Here is a 14,425-nt window from a genome sequence, read left to right as displayed (position 1 = left end):
AGGTCTCTCCAGAGATGCTCAATTGGGTTTAAGTCAGGGCTCTGGCTGGGCCATTCAAGAACAGTCACTGAGTTGTTGTGAAGCCACTCCTTCGTTATTTTAGCTGTGTGCTTAGGGTCATTGTCTTGTTGGAAGGTAAACCTTCGGCCCAGTCTGAGGTCCTGAGCACTCTGGAGAAGTTTTTCGTCCAGGATATCCCTGTGCTTGGCCGCATTCATCTTTCCCTCGATTGCAACCAGTCGTCCTGTCCCTGCAGCTGAAAAACACCCCCACAGCATGATGCTGCCACCACCATGCTTCACTGTTGGGACTGTATTGGACAAGTGATGAGCAGTGCCTGGTTTTCTCCACACATACCGCATAGAATTAAGGCCAAAAAGTTCTATCTTGGTTTCATCAGACCAGAGAATCCTATTTCTCACCATCTTGGAGTCCTTCGGGTGTTTTTTAGCAAACTCCATGCGGGATTTCATGTGTCTTGCACTGAGGAGAGGCTTCCGTCAGGCCACTCTGCCATAAAGCCCCGACTGGTTGAGGGCTGCAGTGATGGTTGACTTTCTACAACTTTCTCCCATCTCCTGACTGCATCTCTGGAGCTCAGCCACAGTGATCTTTGGGTTCTTCTTTACCTCTCTCACCAAGGCTCTTTTCCCCCGATAGCTCAGTTTGGCCGGACGGCCAGCTCTAGGAAGGGTTCTGGTCGTCCCAAACGTCTTCCATTTAAGGATTATGGAGGCCACTGTGCTCTTAGGAACCTTAAGTGCAGCAGAATTTTTTTTTTTGTAACCTTGGCCAGATCTGTGCCTTGCCACAATTCTGTCTCTGAGCTCTTCAGGCAGTTCCTTTGACCTCATGATTCTCATTTGCTCTGACATGCATTGTGAGCTGTAAGGTCTTATATAGACAGGTGTGTGGCTTTCCTAATTTAAGTCCAATCAGTATAATCAAACACAGCTGGACTCAAATGAAGGTGTAGAACCATCTCAAGGATGATCAGAAAAAAATAAACAGCAGTTAAATATATGAGTGCCACAGCAAAGGGTCTGAGTACTTGGGACCATGTGATATTTCAGTTTTTCTTTTTTAATAAATCTGCAAAAATGTCAACAATTCTGTGTTTTTCTGTCAATATGGGGTGCTGTGTGTGCATTAATGAGGAAAAAAATGATTTTAGCAAATGGCTGCAATATAACAGAGTGAAAAATTTTAGGGGGTCTGAATACTTTCCGTCCCCACTGTACTCTGGTCCGGTCACATGATCTCTCCTGTGTCAGCCTCACCAGCTACAGGGGAGAGGGAAGAGCGCTCCAACAATGGCTGGATTGCCTGAGTGAGCCAGAACTACATAGCCAATAGTAGGCCTATGGCTATCTGTTGTCAGCGCTCCCCGCCTCACTGATAGCTGAGGGAAGCCAATCACGTGACTGGAGAGCAGCAGCCAGAAAATTAAGTATATACATTTCTTATATACAGGTTAGTTAGTAAAAATTTTAGAAGGAAGTGGGAGCAGTTTTAAGATTAATTAGTGATATTGCAGAATTCCACTTTAAGCTGCACATAGACATGAGATAACCATTGCCTAGTCTAGCCAAATCAGCTGACTGATAGGGAAAACAATCGACTGGGCAAACCTTGCCCCATTGGTATTGCTGCTATATTAAATAGGTGGTGGTACTGCTGGATGCTTCTGCACATTTCAGTCACTACATTATATCTATGTATACAGTCAGGTCCATAAATATTGGGACACAATTCTAATCTTTTTGGCTCTATACACCACCACAATAAATTTGAAATGAAACAGACAAGATGTGCTTTAACTGCAGACTTCCATCTTTAATTTGAGGGTATTTACATCCAAATCAGGTGAACGGTGTAGGAATTATAACAGTTTGTATATGTGCCTCCCACTTTTTAAGGGACCAAAAGTAATGGGACAGATTAACAATCATCCATCAATCTTTCAATTTTTAATACTTGGTTGCAAATCCTTTGCAGTCAATTACAGCCTGAAGTCTGGAACGCATAGACATCACCAGACGCTGGGTTTCATCCCTGGTGATGCTCTGCCAGGCCTCTACTGCAATTGTCTTCAGTTCCTGCTTGTTCTTGGGGCATTTTCCTTTCGGTTTTTTCTTCAGCAAGTGAAATGCATGCTCAATCGGATTCAGGTCAGGTGATTGACTTGGCCATTCCATAACATTCCACTTCTTTCCCTTAAACTCTTTGGTTGCTTTCGCAGTATGCTTTGGGTCATTGTCCATCTGCACTTTGAAGGGCCGTCCAATGAGTTCTGAAGCATTTTGCTGAATATGAGCAGATAATATTGCCCGCAACACTTCAGAATTCATCCTGATGCTTTTGTCAGCAGTCACATCATCAATAAATACCAGAGAACCAGTTCCATGCCCACACCATGACACTACCACCACCATGCTTCACTGATGAGGTGTTATGCTTTGGATCATGAGCACTTCCTTTCCTTCTCCATACTCTTCCCTTCCCATCACTCTGGTACAAGTTGATCTTGGTTTCATCTGTCCATAGGATGTTGTTCCAGAACTGTGAAGGCTTTTTTAGATGTTATTTGGCAAACTCTAATCTGGCCTTCCTGTTTTTGAGGCTCACCAATAGTTTACATCTTGTGGTGAACCCTCTGTATTCACTCTGGTGAAGTCTTCTCTTCAATGTTGACTTTGACACACCTACCTCGTGGAGAGTGTTCTTGATCTGGCCAACTGTTGTGAAGGGTGTTTTCTTCACCAGGGAAAGAATTCTTCGGTCATCCACCACAGTTGTTTTCCATGGTCTTCTGGGTCTTTTGGTGTTGCTGAGCTCACCGGTGCATTCTTTCTTTTTAAGGATGTTCCAAACAGTTGATTTGGCCACACCTAATGTTTTTGCTATCTCTCTGATGGGTTTGTTTTGTTTTTTCAGCCTAATGATGGCTTGCTTCACTGATAGTGACAGTTCTTTGGATCTCATATTGAGAGTTGACAGCAAGAGATTCCAAATGCAAATAGCACACTTGAAATTAACTCTGGTATCTGCTCCTTGTAAATGGGATAATGAGGGAATAACACACACCTGGCCTTGGAACAGCTGAGCAGCCAATTGTCCCATTACTTTTGTTCCCTTAAAAAGTGGGAGGCACCTATACAAACTGTTGTAATTCCTACACCGTTCACCTGATTTGGATGTAAATACCCTCAAATTAAAGCTGAAAGTCTGCAGTTAAAGCACATCTTGTTCGTTTCATTTCAAATCCATTGTGGTGGTGTATAGAGCCAAAAAAGATTAGAATTGCGTCGATGTTCCAATATTTATGGACCTCACTGTACATACTTGTTTAGTAATCCCTGTCGGCTGACGTGTCTTGCATAGCAGTGACCATGCAAACCAAGTCTGTAACTCACTGGGATAGTTCCTGTATAGCTTAAATCAACCCTGCACTGAGCGTAACTTAATCAGGGTAATGATAAACATGCACAACAAGTTTGTCTGACATTAGGAAGTTCTACTTGCTACCACAGTCTGCTACTGCAGCCTAGTGTAAAAAAAAATACACTTTGGCATATGTATACTCTTCCCTGCCACAACAATGCAGTGTTTACCACTTGACCCAGTGCTGTTACTTTGGGGCAAAGCCCTATCCCTGTACACATACTTTTAGAAAAGCTGTGCTTGAATAGACCTTTTTTTGGGAGCATCCAGAATGGAGTATTCGGTGGCATACTAGGAGATGCAGGTGACTGCCTACTGTCAAATTTCACCATTGTACAGATTGCTTTGTTCTTGGTGCAGGATTTTTTTTTAAATGGATTGTGCTCTTAAAATGTAGTGTGCTACTGCTGGCATTGGTCTCTGAAAATGCAAGGTACTTGGCTGTCATACTGATGCAGTGTATAAACTAGAAAGGGGGGGGGGGGGGGGGGTGCTGGGTGGGACTTTATATGAAGCACGGCTAGGTATTGAGGTATGCAATCACATGGTGGTAATTCCACAGGAATATGCATTGTATGATTAAAGATAACATGGTAGACAATATTATCACCTTAACAGTTTATTGTACATAATTCACAATAGTAATAATGGATACATTTATGTATAATAATTAAAAGTTCCAATTCATAATAGGGATAATAATCTTAATTATAATATATTAATATTAATGAAGGTAAAAATTGATAAAGTTACGTTATTGAATCTTAGAATCACATGATTGCAATGGTATAGCATTCGGCTAGGGTTGAATGATAATATAATGCTTCATATAAAGCCCCCCCCCCCCCCCTTTCTAGTGGCAGATGTATTCACCCATTCATTGCCTCATTTAAAGTCCCAACTTCTTGTTCTCTCCTCTTTTCATAATGCTGATGCAGTGGCCTTTGTCACTGATTTGGAACAAGTTCCTGTTTTTTACTTTTCTGGCTTAGACTGTGTTTAAATTACAGAAATAGCACAGCAACCAGCATTTTAGAAGGAACTTATCAAGAACTGACAAAATCATTTTCTGAATCAGTTTCTTTTAAGATGAGCTGCAAGCAAGTAGGTGACAATAATTGAAAAACTGTGGGGTTGATTTACTAAAACTGGAGAGCTAAAAATTTGATGCAGCTGTGCATGGTAGCCAATCGACTGCTAACTTCAGCTGATTGGTTTCTATGCAGAGCTGCACCAAATTTTGCATGCTCCAGTTTTAGTAAACCAAACCCCAGTGTCAATTGCCATGTATCTGAAATGCTTTCACTTTTTTTTTTTTTTTTTAAAGACTTGTGTAATTATTCATTGTATATTTGGTATGTTTATTTCTGTATGTAAATTTTGTCTGAGCGACAAAGTAGGTAATAATATGCGTGCTTGTATTTGGGTTTCTTAATAAATATTCTATAACATTAGCTTTGGCTGCCAAGCTTTTTTCAGAAAGCAGTGAAGTTCACCCTATTTGGATGATGGGTATTACCTTTGTTTTTTTGTTGGGAATTTTGCCCACATCTCGCTTTATGTACTGCTTGTGGACCTCCCACTGGTTTTAGTTATTCCATTGATCAAAGACTATGGGATTAATTTACTAAAACTGGAGAGTGCAAAATCTGGTGCAGCTCTGCATAGAGACCAATCCGCTTCCAAGTTTTATTTTTTATTTTATTTTTGTCAAAGCTCAATTGAACAAGCTGAAGTTAAAATCTGGCTATCATGCACAACTGCACCAGATTTTGCACTCTCCCAGTTTTAGTAAATCAAAACCTCTATGTTTCAACAGTGAATGATGAAGTAAAATTATTCTACTCAGCGTAAAATTCTTTTCTCATAGTTGATTGAAAGACCCTGCTCCCGCCTCTCTATTGTGCTGGGCCTGTTGCCATGTTATGGTTTATTCTTGTACTGCTTGCTGCTACCTGGTTGTTAAGCCACCAAAAGACACTGCCCTGTTATTTCCGCTGCTTTTGTTTTGATCTATTGATCAAAGGCTTGGTCTCAAGCTTGGAGAAAAGAATATTGTGACGAGTACAAAAAGTGTTATATTGCAGCTTACCAGTGTTCTTGGATGTTGTAGCTGCATTCATAATTTTTTATTTCAGTTCCTTTATCCTTTTATTTTCACCTCATGATCCTGCTAGCAGCACACTTCTTGTCCTTGAACGCTCACTTAATATATTGTATCCATAGTGCAGCACCTTAGGCTCATCTGAACTAAAACACAACCTCCTATCCATATCTGCATTAATAGCAAGGGAGGATTTGTAATTCAAAGAAGATAGGTGGGAAAACTGATAAGATTGTTTTGCAATTTATTTCATTGCACAGAAAATTTCAAAGGACAAAAGATATTTGTTAGGATCAGCAGGTACTTTTCTGTTAATAAGTAGAAAATCCCGCGCAACTGGCTGTATAAAAAGTGTGACGATTAAGCTGCAGCAAGCATATGTGTAGGATAACACACACCTCAGATAATTGTATCAAACTCATGCTGCACATAACAAATACATTTATCATATGTGAAAAAAAAAATGAATAACAAATAAGGCAAAAAGTGCAAGTAAATCCTCAATCTTCAAAAATTATCTTGAGAATGATCCATACAATCAAAGCATGTGTGTGTATGTGTAGATTTAATTTGTTTAAGTTAACACACAAACTCATACACAGTAATCAGCATTCAATGAACTACGATTCCCACAATTCTTATCACGCATGTGTGGTAACGTCACGACTTCCAGCTCTGCCTTAAGCGCCTAGTCACAAATGACATCAGTCATGAGCACATATGATAAATTTATTTATGTGCAGCATACGTGAATCAAAGGATTGATAAAGCTGTAATATTACATTTTTTTATTGTGTTTTAGATATCCTTTAAAGGATAAGTTCACTTAAAAAATGAATAATAAATGCACATTTTCTTTGCAGGTACAAAAACGTGCATTTAATTTTGTTTTTGTTTTGGGAGCCTGTAAAGCATTGCACCAGCAATCAGCAGATATCTGATGCCATGCAGGTCTTCTGCAGACCTGTCAGTGTATATGCTTGCTCATACCTCGTACAAGGAACCCAGTACATTCTGACAGGAAGAATCCATGAACTACCACAGCCCTCATAGCACGGTGGTAGTTCATTGAAAACTACAAGCCAACCGCTGCAAAGTATGTCGTGACTTGTAGTTCATTCATACACAGAGCTCTGTTTATGAATGATGTGGCCTTGTGAGTGGAGCCCCACATGGCTGCACGGTTTTCAATAAGTGACAACTAGTATGGGGAACTTCTATCTGTGTTGCTGCCACAAGGAGAACGAGCAATGGGAGCATGTTACATGTTCCACCTTAACCGCTTGCCGACCAGCCGCCGTCATTATACTGCAGCAGGTTGGCACGATCCCGTGAGCCGTCGTAGCTATACGTCTGCTCCTTTTTTTTTTTAAACATATTTTTATTGATTTTTCAGAAATAAGTTGACAGGTACATAAAAAGGTAAATGATTTCACACATAGATGCGAGAGAGCGGGCGCAGCCGCCATTGTTGCGTGGTAAAACATTACAATCACAAAAGCATTCTTAAGGCAAGGTGCATGGGATAAGTATAGCAGTTATCATACATTGTGTGAAACATTTAATATATCGTGCAGAACTAAATTATTCTAACTATATTGTAGGGCAAGGATAAGCGGAGGTCTTAATATGCGTTTGTGGATGTGTGGCTCAGTATTAGCTCCGTGGTTACAAGGTAAAATGTATCTCGTTCGTTGGTGTGTTTGTGGGTGTGTAGAATAAAGATCAATAATGGAAGGGGAAATTGAAAAATGAAAAATGAAAAAAAATTTAAAAATAAGGGAGATAAACAACGGAGGATGAGTGGGCGTGGGATGAGTATGTGGGAAAGAAAGGAAGGTAAGCCTATGGGGTGACACTGGGTTAGTACGTATTCATGAATGAGCAGTAATCTAGTGCAGCTTGTTGGGATGAATAGGACGCTTGTGGTGTAAAAAAGAAAAAGGGGAGTGGTGTGTGGTTACTTCGGGATATCGATAAGAGGATACAGCTGTAGAGTTTGTTACTTTCTGATGCGGTCAGTTAGGTCATTAACATTTTGTATTCGTTCGTAGTAGTGAAATGTATCCAGCATGTCCATATTTTTGTGAACTTAGTCTGTGTATCGTTGGATTGGTGGATGAGGTCTTCCATGACTTTTGTTTGTTGAATGCGTTGAAACCAATCTTTTATGGTAGGTGGTTCCGTGGAACACCATTTACGGGGAATACACATTTTCGCAGCATTCACTAAATGCATAGCTAAAGAGTGATTGTATGCCGGTATACGTGACTTAGAGTGATGTAGGAGGAACATTTGGGGTTCGAAGTCTAGGGAATAAGTGGTTATTCGTGTGATCAGATCATGGACTTTCACCCAAAAAGGTTGGAGTTTGGTGCAAGACCACCAGACGTGTAACAGGGAGCCTGTGTCCGTTTTACACCTCCAGCATGTAGAGGGTATTGTTCGGTTGAATTGGTGTAGGAGGTGTGGTGTGCGATACCATCTAGAGAAAATTTTGTACGCGTTTTCTTGGACTTGTACGTTCATCGAACCTTTATGAATCAGGGTGTATATGTTAGCCCAATCTTGGTCGTTCAACTGAATGGAGAGATCTTGTTCCCATTGGTGGTTGGTCCAGTGTTTTGTAGGAGTGCGATCGATAAACAGGAGGCTATAGGTTTGTGAGATCAGGTGGGTGGGTGTGCCCTCGGTTAGACAGAGGTTTTCGAATGGGGTTGTGGGTCGGGACCATTCCGGTGCGGGAGAAGGTTTCTTGAAGAAGTTTCGTAATTGCACATATGTCCAGAATGGAAACTTGGCTATGTGTAATTTAGAAGCTAATTTAGTTTGGGATAGGAGGCTGTCATCCTCAAAGAATTGATTCGCTCTGATATTTTGATGGGGCCAGATATCTGCTAAAAAGGAGGTATGCATGCCCGGTGGGAATTCAGGGTTGTGACGTATCGGTGTCATCGGGCCTTTGATTGAGGAGAGATTGTGTTTAGTACATGCAGTGCGGAACGCTTGTAATGTAGGGTTGATCAGCGGGTGTTGAGAGTATGCCTGGGGTAGGAGTGGGGGAATGAGCCACGGTGTGTGACGGATGGGTATATGTGAAAATGATTGTTCTATTTGAATCCAGGCTTTCTGTTTGGTGTTGACGTTCCAATCGATGATCCTAGCCAGGTGACAAGCTATTTGATATTTGTGTATGTCAGGAAGCCCTATTCCCCCTAAAAGTTTGGGGATTGTCAATCTCTTGAAGCTGAGTCGTGGGCGTGTTTTCCCCCAAATGAAGGTCGTGCATGCTTTTTGGAATGTGGAGAAGAATGAGGGTGGTAGTTTAATTGGGACTGTTTGCAGGATATATAAAATTCTAGGTAGGATATTCATTTTGATAATTGCTGCCCTGCCGAACCAGGAGAATTGTCCTGTTGACCATTTAGTTAGGTCCCGTTGTATTTTTTGTAGAAGAGGGGAGTGATTTTGAGCATATAAGTTCGATAGGGAGGTTGGTATTTGGATGCCTAAATATGGGATTGAATGTTTGTTCCAAGTGAATGGGAAAGTGTGTTTACATTGTTGACATATGTCTGAGGGTAGGGAGATATTGAGAGCGGTAGATTTTGAGAAATTGATTTGAAGATTGGAAAGGGTATGAAAGGTTTTGAAGTCTTTTAGCAAATTTGGGATTGTTGTAAGTGGGTCCGAAAGAAATAGGAGGATGTCGTCGGCAAATGCCGCTAATTTGTATGTGTTATCTTTGATTTGAATCCCCTTAATGTCGGGATTAGCATTGATACATCTGAGGAGAGGTTCTAGGGTAAGGATAAAGATTAAAGGGGACAGCGGGCATCCCTGTCTTGTGCCATTCGACACGGAGAAGGCATCCGACAGGTGACCGTTAACTTGGACTTTTGCTGTGGGGTTAGAGTAAAGTGCCGAAATGTAGTTTAGCATCGTTTGGGGAAGACCTGTGGCTTTGAGGGTCTCCCTCATGTAGTCCCATGCCACTCTGTCGAATGCCTTCTCCGCGTCGAGCGAGAGCATGAAGCCTTTATTTTTGGTAGACGTGAGCCAATGGTGTACGTTAATCGCTTTGAGAGTGTTGTCTCTCGCTTCCCTACCGGGGACAAAGCCCACTTGGTCAAGATCAATAAGTTGGGGGATCAGTGGTAGGAGTCTGTTGGCTAAGGTTTTTGCATACCATTTAAGGTCTACGTTAAGCAGTGATATAGGTCTATAGTTGGTGACTAGTGAATGATCTTTGTCTGGTTTGGGGATTACTGCTACATGAGCTGTGAGGAGGTCGCGTGGCGGGTGGACTGGTTGGGCAAAGGAGTTAAAGGCCTTCAAGAAATGGGGTGTAAGCAATTCCGCGTAGGTTTTGTAGTAGCTGGCAGTAAGGCCATCAGGTCCCGGGCTTTTACCCGCTTTCATTTGTTTTAGGGCTTCAGTGACTTCGGTGTGAGTGAGAGGTTTGTTTAAATCTTGGGCTATGGAGTCTGAAATAGGGTTTGGGCTGTATTGTTTTAGAAACTCAGATATCATTTGGAGGCGTGTAGTATTGTCATTGGTGGGAACGGGGGGGTTAGGTTGTAAAGTTTGCTATAATATTGTACGAATTGACGAGCTATTTCTGGGGACTTGGTGATTTTGCGTCCTGAGGGATCAGTGATATAGTGTATGGTCTTGTTGGATCGGGATACTTGCAGGGCTCTCGCTAACATTTTGCTGGCCTTATTGCCAAATTCATAGAATTTTTTTTTTGAGAGTATATATTTACGTTGTATCTGTGTGTCCAGTAGGTCTGGTAGGTCTTTTCTAGCCTGTATAAGGTCGTTAAGGGCGGTAAGTGCTTGTGAATGTTTATGTAGACCTTCTAGTTTGCGGATTCTGTCAATTAGGTCTGAGTGTTGTTTCCGTCTTTCCCTGTTGCGTTTCGCTGCTGCTGCAAGGAAGGTGCCTCTGATTACACTTTTGTGTGCCTCCCAGTTGGTGAGATGAGAGGTGTCTTCCGGGTTATTTTCGTGGAAGAAGTTTTATATTGTGGTTTGTATTTCAGTTGTGACGGTGGGATCGGAAAGTAGTGAAGAGTCTAATCTCCAGATTCTGGAGCGGGGAGTGGAATCAGGGAGTTGTAGTGTCATGGAGATTGGATTATGGTCTGAAATAGTCATGGGTTCGATGGAAGTGTGATAGAGTAGGGGCAGATCATTTTGTGTCAAGAAAAAATAGTCTATCCTAGAGTAGCGGTCGTGTGGCGCAGAGTAGAAGGTGTAGTCCTTTGTGTCTGGGTTCAATGTGCGCCATGTATCGTGGAGCAATAGTTGTTGGAGTAGAGATTTGATTTCTTTGAGAGCTTTGTAAGGCAGGATAGACGATTGGTTGGACGTATCTTGGATGGGATTCAGGGGGACGTTAAAATCACATCCTAGTACGAGAGTGCCATCCTGAAAGTTTGTGAGAGCGGTGGTGGTGGACCTAAAAAATGGGACTTGGTGTTTGTTCGGGGCATAGACATTCGCCAGCGTTATAGTTTTATGGTGGATTGAACCTTTTATGAAAAGGTATCTACCATCCGGGTCTGCGAGAGAATCAGTGATTTGTAGTGGGCAATTTTTAGCGAGAAGGATCGATACTCCTTTAGTTTTTTGGTGGGGGTTGGTTGCGTGTATAGCAATCGGGTAGTGGGCATTGGATAGTTTAGGGGTGCAGTCTGAACGGAAGTGTGTTTCCTGTAAAAACACTATGCTGGCTTGGAGTCTGTGCATGGTAAGGAGAAGCTTGGAACGTTTTTCTGGGGTGTTGAGCCCCTTCGCATTGAGGGAGACTATTTTAATACTGGGTGTGGTAGCGTCGTTCGTGTTTGACACCATATTGAGGTGGCTAGAGGGTGTCTCGTTAAGGAGTGTGAGTCTAGGCTGGGGGTGCAGGGGGGTGGAGGGGACCTTGGAGGGGAGGGTTGAGGAAAGGGTGGTGGGGAAGCGGGAGAGTGACAAGGGGGAGGGGAAGACGAAACTGGCAATTTGTGGCTATTAGATCACCGAAGCAGGTGCTCTAAGCCACTAGAATTATATTTGCCAGTAAAATTCAGTGGGTTGAACTGGTTTTAGATTGCAAAAGGTGGATGGGAAAGAAATACCACTGTGTGGGGGTTGACTTGTCTGTCGAAAGATTTCAGGATGGAGAAGTAAGAGTGTGGTAGGGATCTGAAAGGTCTATCCCACCTACAGCCTTATTATGCGAGGGAGGGGGATCAACAGTGTGAATTGGGGTTTAAAATACGTGGAGCAGTGGACACTTATGGGTGAGGCGCGTGTGAGAGGTAGGAGAAGTAGTTGTGTTAGGGCGAGTATTTTGCAAGTATGATAAATATGATAAGCCCCCCAAAGAAGAGCACTGAGGTTTAGCGTGTGTAGGTCGGGGTTGGGGATGGTAGTGAGATGTTCGTTGGGAGTGAAGTATCGCAACTTAGTATAAGGTGATCCCTGTCGTCGTATTTAGACATTATACCAGTGAAGGAAGATATTTCATTTAACTTACATAACATTCAAGTATTTAAAGCACGTTGTCTGAACAGGTAGTTTGCTTACATCATATCTTTTATCAGAAACAGAGAGATATGCAAAGTATAACCATATAATCAACATATAACTTAGTAACGCTCAGCCAGTGGGTCAGTAATGAGTTTGCTGTCTGCAGAACCGATAAGGGGACGGGGGGTGTGATGTGGGGGATGACCACTTGTATGTTACGGGTCTGGGTTATGGTATATGTGTATGTCTTCTAGACGTGTGTGGAGTATGGGGTGGGGGGGTAGGTGAGCTTCCGCGGATGTGGCCCGTTTAGGGAGAAGCGTTATGTTTTGAGTAAGAGCAAGACCGGACATTTACAAGTCCATCGCGGTTAGCGTGTTCTATGGGCGGAGCATTGTGTTTGTGCAGGGGGTGGGAAGGTATGCATGCCGGTGTGAATACCTAATTATGGGGGTTCTAAAGGTGTGGTTAGTGGAGGGTTTGGTAGGGATTGCGGTGGCAATGGGTGGTTTGTTAGCTGGGGGCATGATGCGTTAAGCATTATGGGGGTAGAATAGTATACTAGTGTCAACATCCCCGTTTATGTAGTTTGGGTGGTATGGGATAGGTACTGCAGGAGCGTTGTTACTACGTCACTACACCTTGTAATACGCTCAGGCCGATCACCAAGGGTTATGCTGGGTGAGGGGCGGAGGTGTAGGTGTGCCAATAGGGTTCCAATGGCCCCATCCTTTGGCGCCCTTCTCTGGCGTTAATATGAGAATTAGCGTTAAGCCACAGAATTTAACCATTATAAAACTTTAAACATTAAATGAAACGTTGCAGAGATATTAAACTCGTAAAAGAGGCCGAAGGCCTGTCAGATTTCCCTTATCGGGAGGTAGTATAACCCATATATTGGTACCGATGGTATGCATAATAAACAATACCTATACTCGACCGTAGTTGATTGTAGTATGAAGGGAGGTCGGTCTGAGGGCAGTCCAGGGGGTTATTCGTTAGGTTCTGGAGGCGAGGCTTGTCAGGGCCATGTCTCTTGGTATTCCGGTGAGGAGGAACGAGTGGGTGTGAGGAAGCCGATCGGTAAGTTTGGACTTCTTGCTGCAGATTTGTAGGAAATCCGGAAAGCCTGCCACGGAGGATTATGTGATCGGGGACAGGGGCGAAGGTGGTCCAGGCATAATAGGGGGTAAGGATGAATAAAAGTCACTGAGGTCTGTGGGTGGAGAGGGTTTGCTGAAGTGGCAGGGGTCGGTTGCCGAGGGTTCCGGTGGTGGAGGCGATCTTCGTTAGATTACGGCAGTCGTTGTGTAGGTTAGGCATCGGTCGAGGAGTCGAAGGGAAGAAGGATCTGTATCTTCTTATGGGTACCTTCTGCGTGGGTCATCAACGATCTCTGCGGGCCCTGCGAGGAAGGGGTGCCGTCATAGGGCTGGTCGGTGGGTAGCGGGAGCCAGGCGACGAGCCGGGTCTGTGATTGGAAGGAGAACGCCGTCTGCGATAGCTGGTGTTGTGGGCGTCCATGGGTTCTTCTCCATGTGAGGGTCTGTTTGGTTGCAGTGCGTTAAATTCAGCGTACCAGTTTGGGACCGGAGTGTACGGGATGTCAAGTGTGCGGCAGAAGTTATCCAAGTCCTCCGGTACTCTGAGGAGAGCAGAGCGGCTTTGGTGTGTAGCCGATAAACCGAAAGGGAACTTCCAGCGGTATCTTATTCCTTTCGCTTTCAAGACGTCCAGCAGGGGGCGTAGATCTTTACGATGGCGCAGTGTTATGGCTGACAGGTCTTGGTATATGTGGACGGGTTGTCCATTATATTCCAATACAGCCTTTTCGCGGGCTTTTTGTAGTATTTCTTCTTTGATGGAGAAGTCATTTATATAGCAAATTATGTCCCTCGGGGGGTCTGAATCTCTCCCTTTAGGGCGGAGGGCTCTATGGATGCGCTCCATACCGATCTGAGTGTGTTCAGGGCGGTCCAAAAGGTGGTTGAAGAGGCCTGTCACAACCACCTGGATTCTGTCATGTTCCACAGCTTCGGGTATTCCTCTTATCCTTAGGTTGTGTCTGCGGCCTCTATTGTCGAGGTCTTCGACGTGCCTTTGGAGGTCTCTCAGTTGCAGTGTGTGGCAATCAACTTTATGGTGGATTGTTTTAACTTGAGAGGTTTGCCGCACGGCGTCATCTTCCACCTTTTGTATGCGGCCTGTGATGGCTTGTAGTTCACGGCGCAGGTCCGTGATGGCCGAGAACAGGGTGTCCTTGATGTCAGCTGCCACCGTTTGTAAATCTTGCAGACTGGGCTGGCGCTGCGATGGTAGCGGTTGGGGATGCAGAGCATTGCTGACATCTGTGGGG

The 14,425-nt window shown here is 43.5% G+C and overlaps 1 protein-coding gene across 1 annotated transcript in view; it reads right to left on the bottom strand.

Annotated features, from left to right (window-relative positions):
• PRIM2 (DNA primase subunit 2) overlaps positions 1 to 14,425 on the bottom strand; it is a 449,872-nt gene that overhangs the window by 411,884 nt on the left and 23,563 nt on the right. The window lies entirely within an intron of this gene.

Source organism: Aquarana catesbeiana, linkage group LG04 (genome assembly GCF_042186555.1).
Source record: "Aquarana catesbeiana isolate 2022-GZ linkage group LG04, ASM4218655v1, whole genome shotgun sequence".
In the NCBI taxonomy this organism is placed as follows: domain Eukaryota; kingdom Metazoa; phylum Chordata; class Amphibia; order Anura; family Ranidae; genus Aquarana; species Aquarana catesbeiana.
Note: the sequence above shows the minus strand (reverse complement) of the source record. Positions and strands in the feature narration are given on the sequence as shown.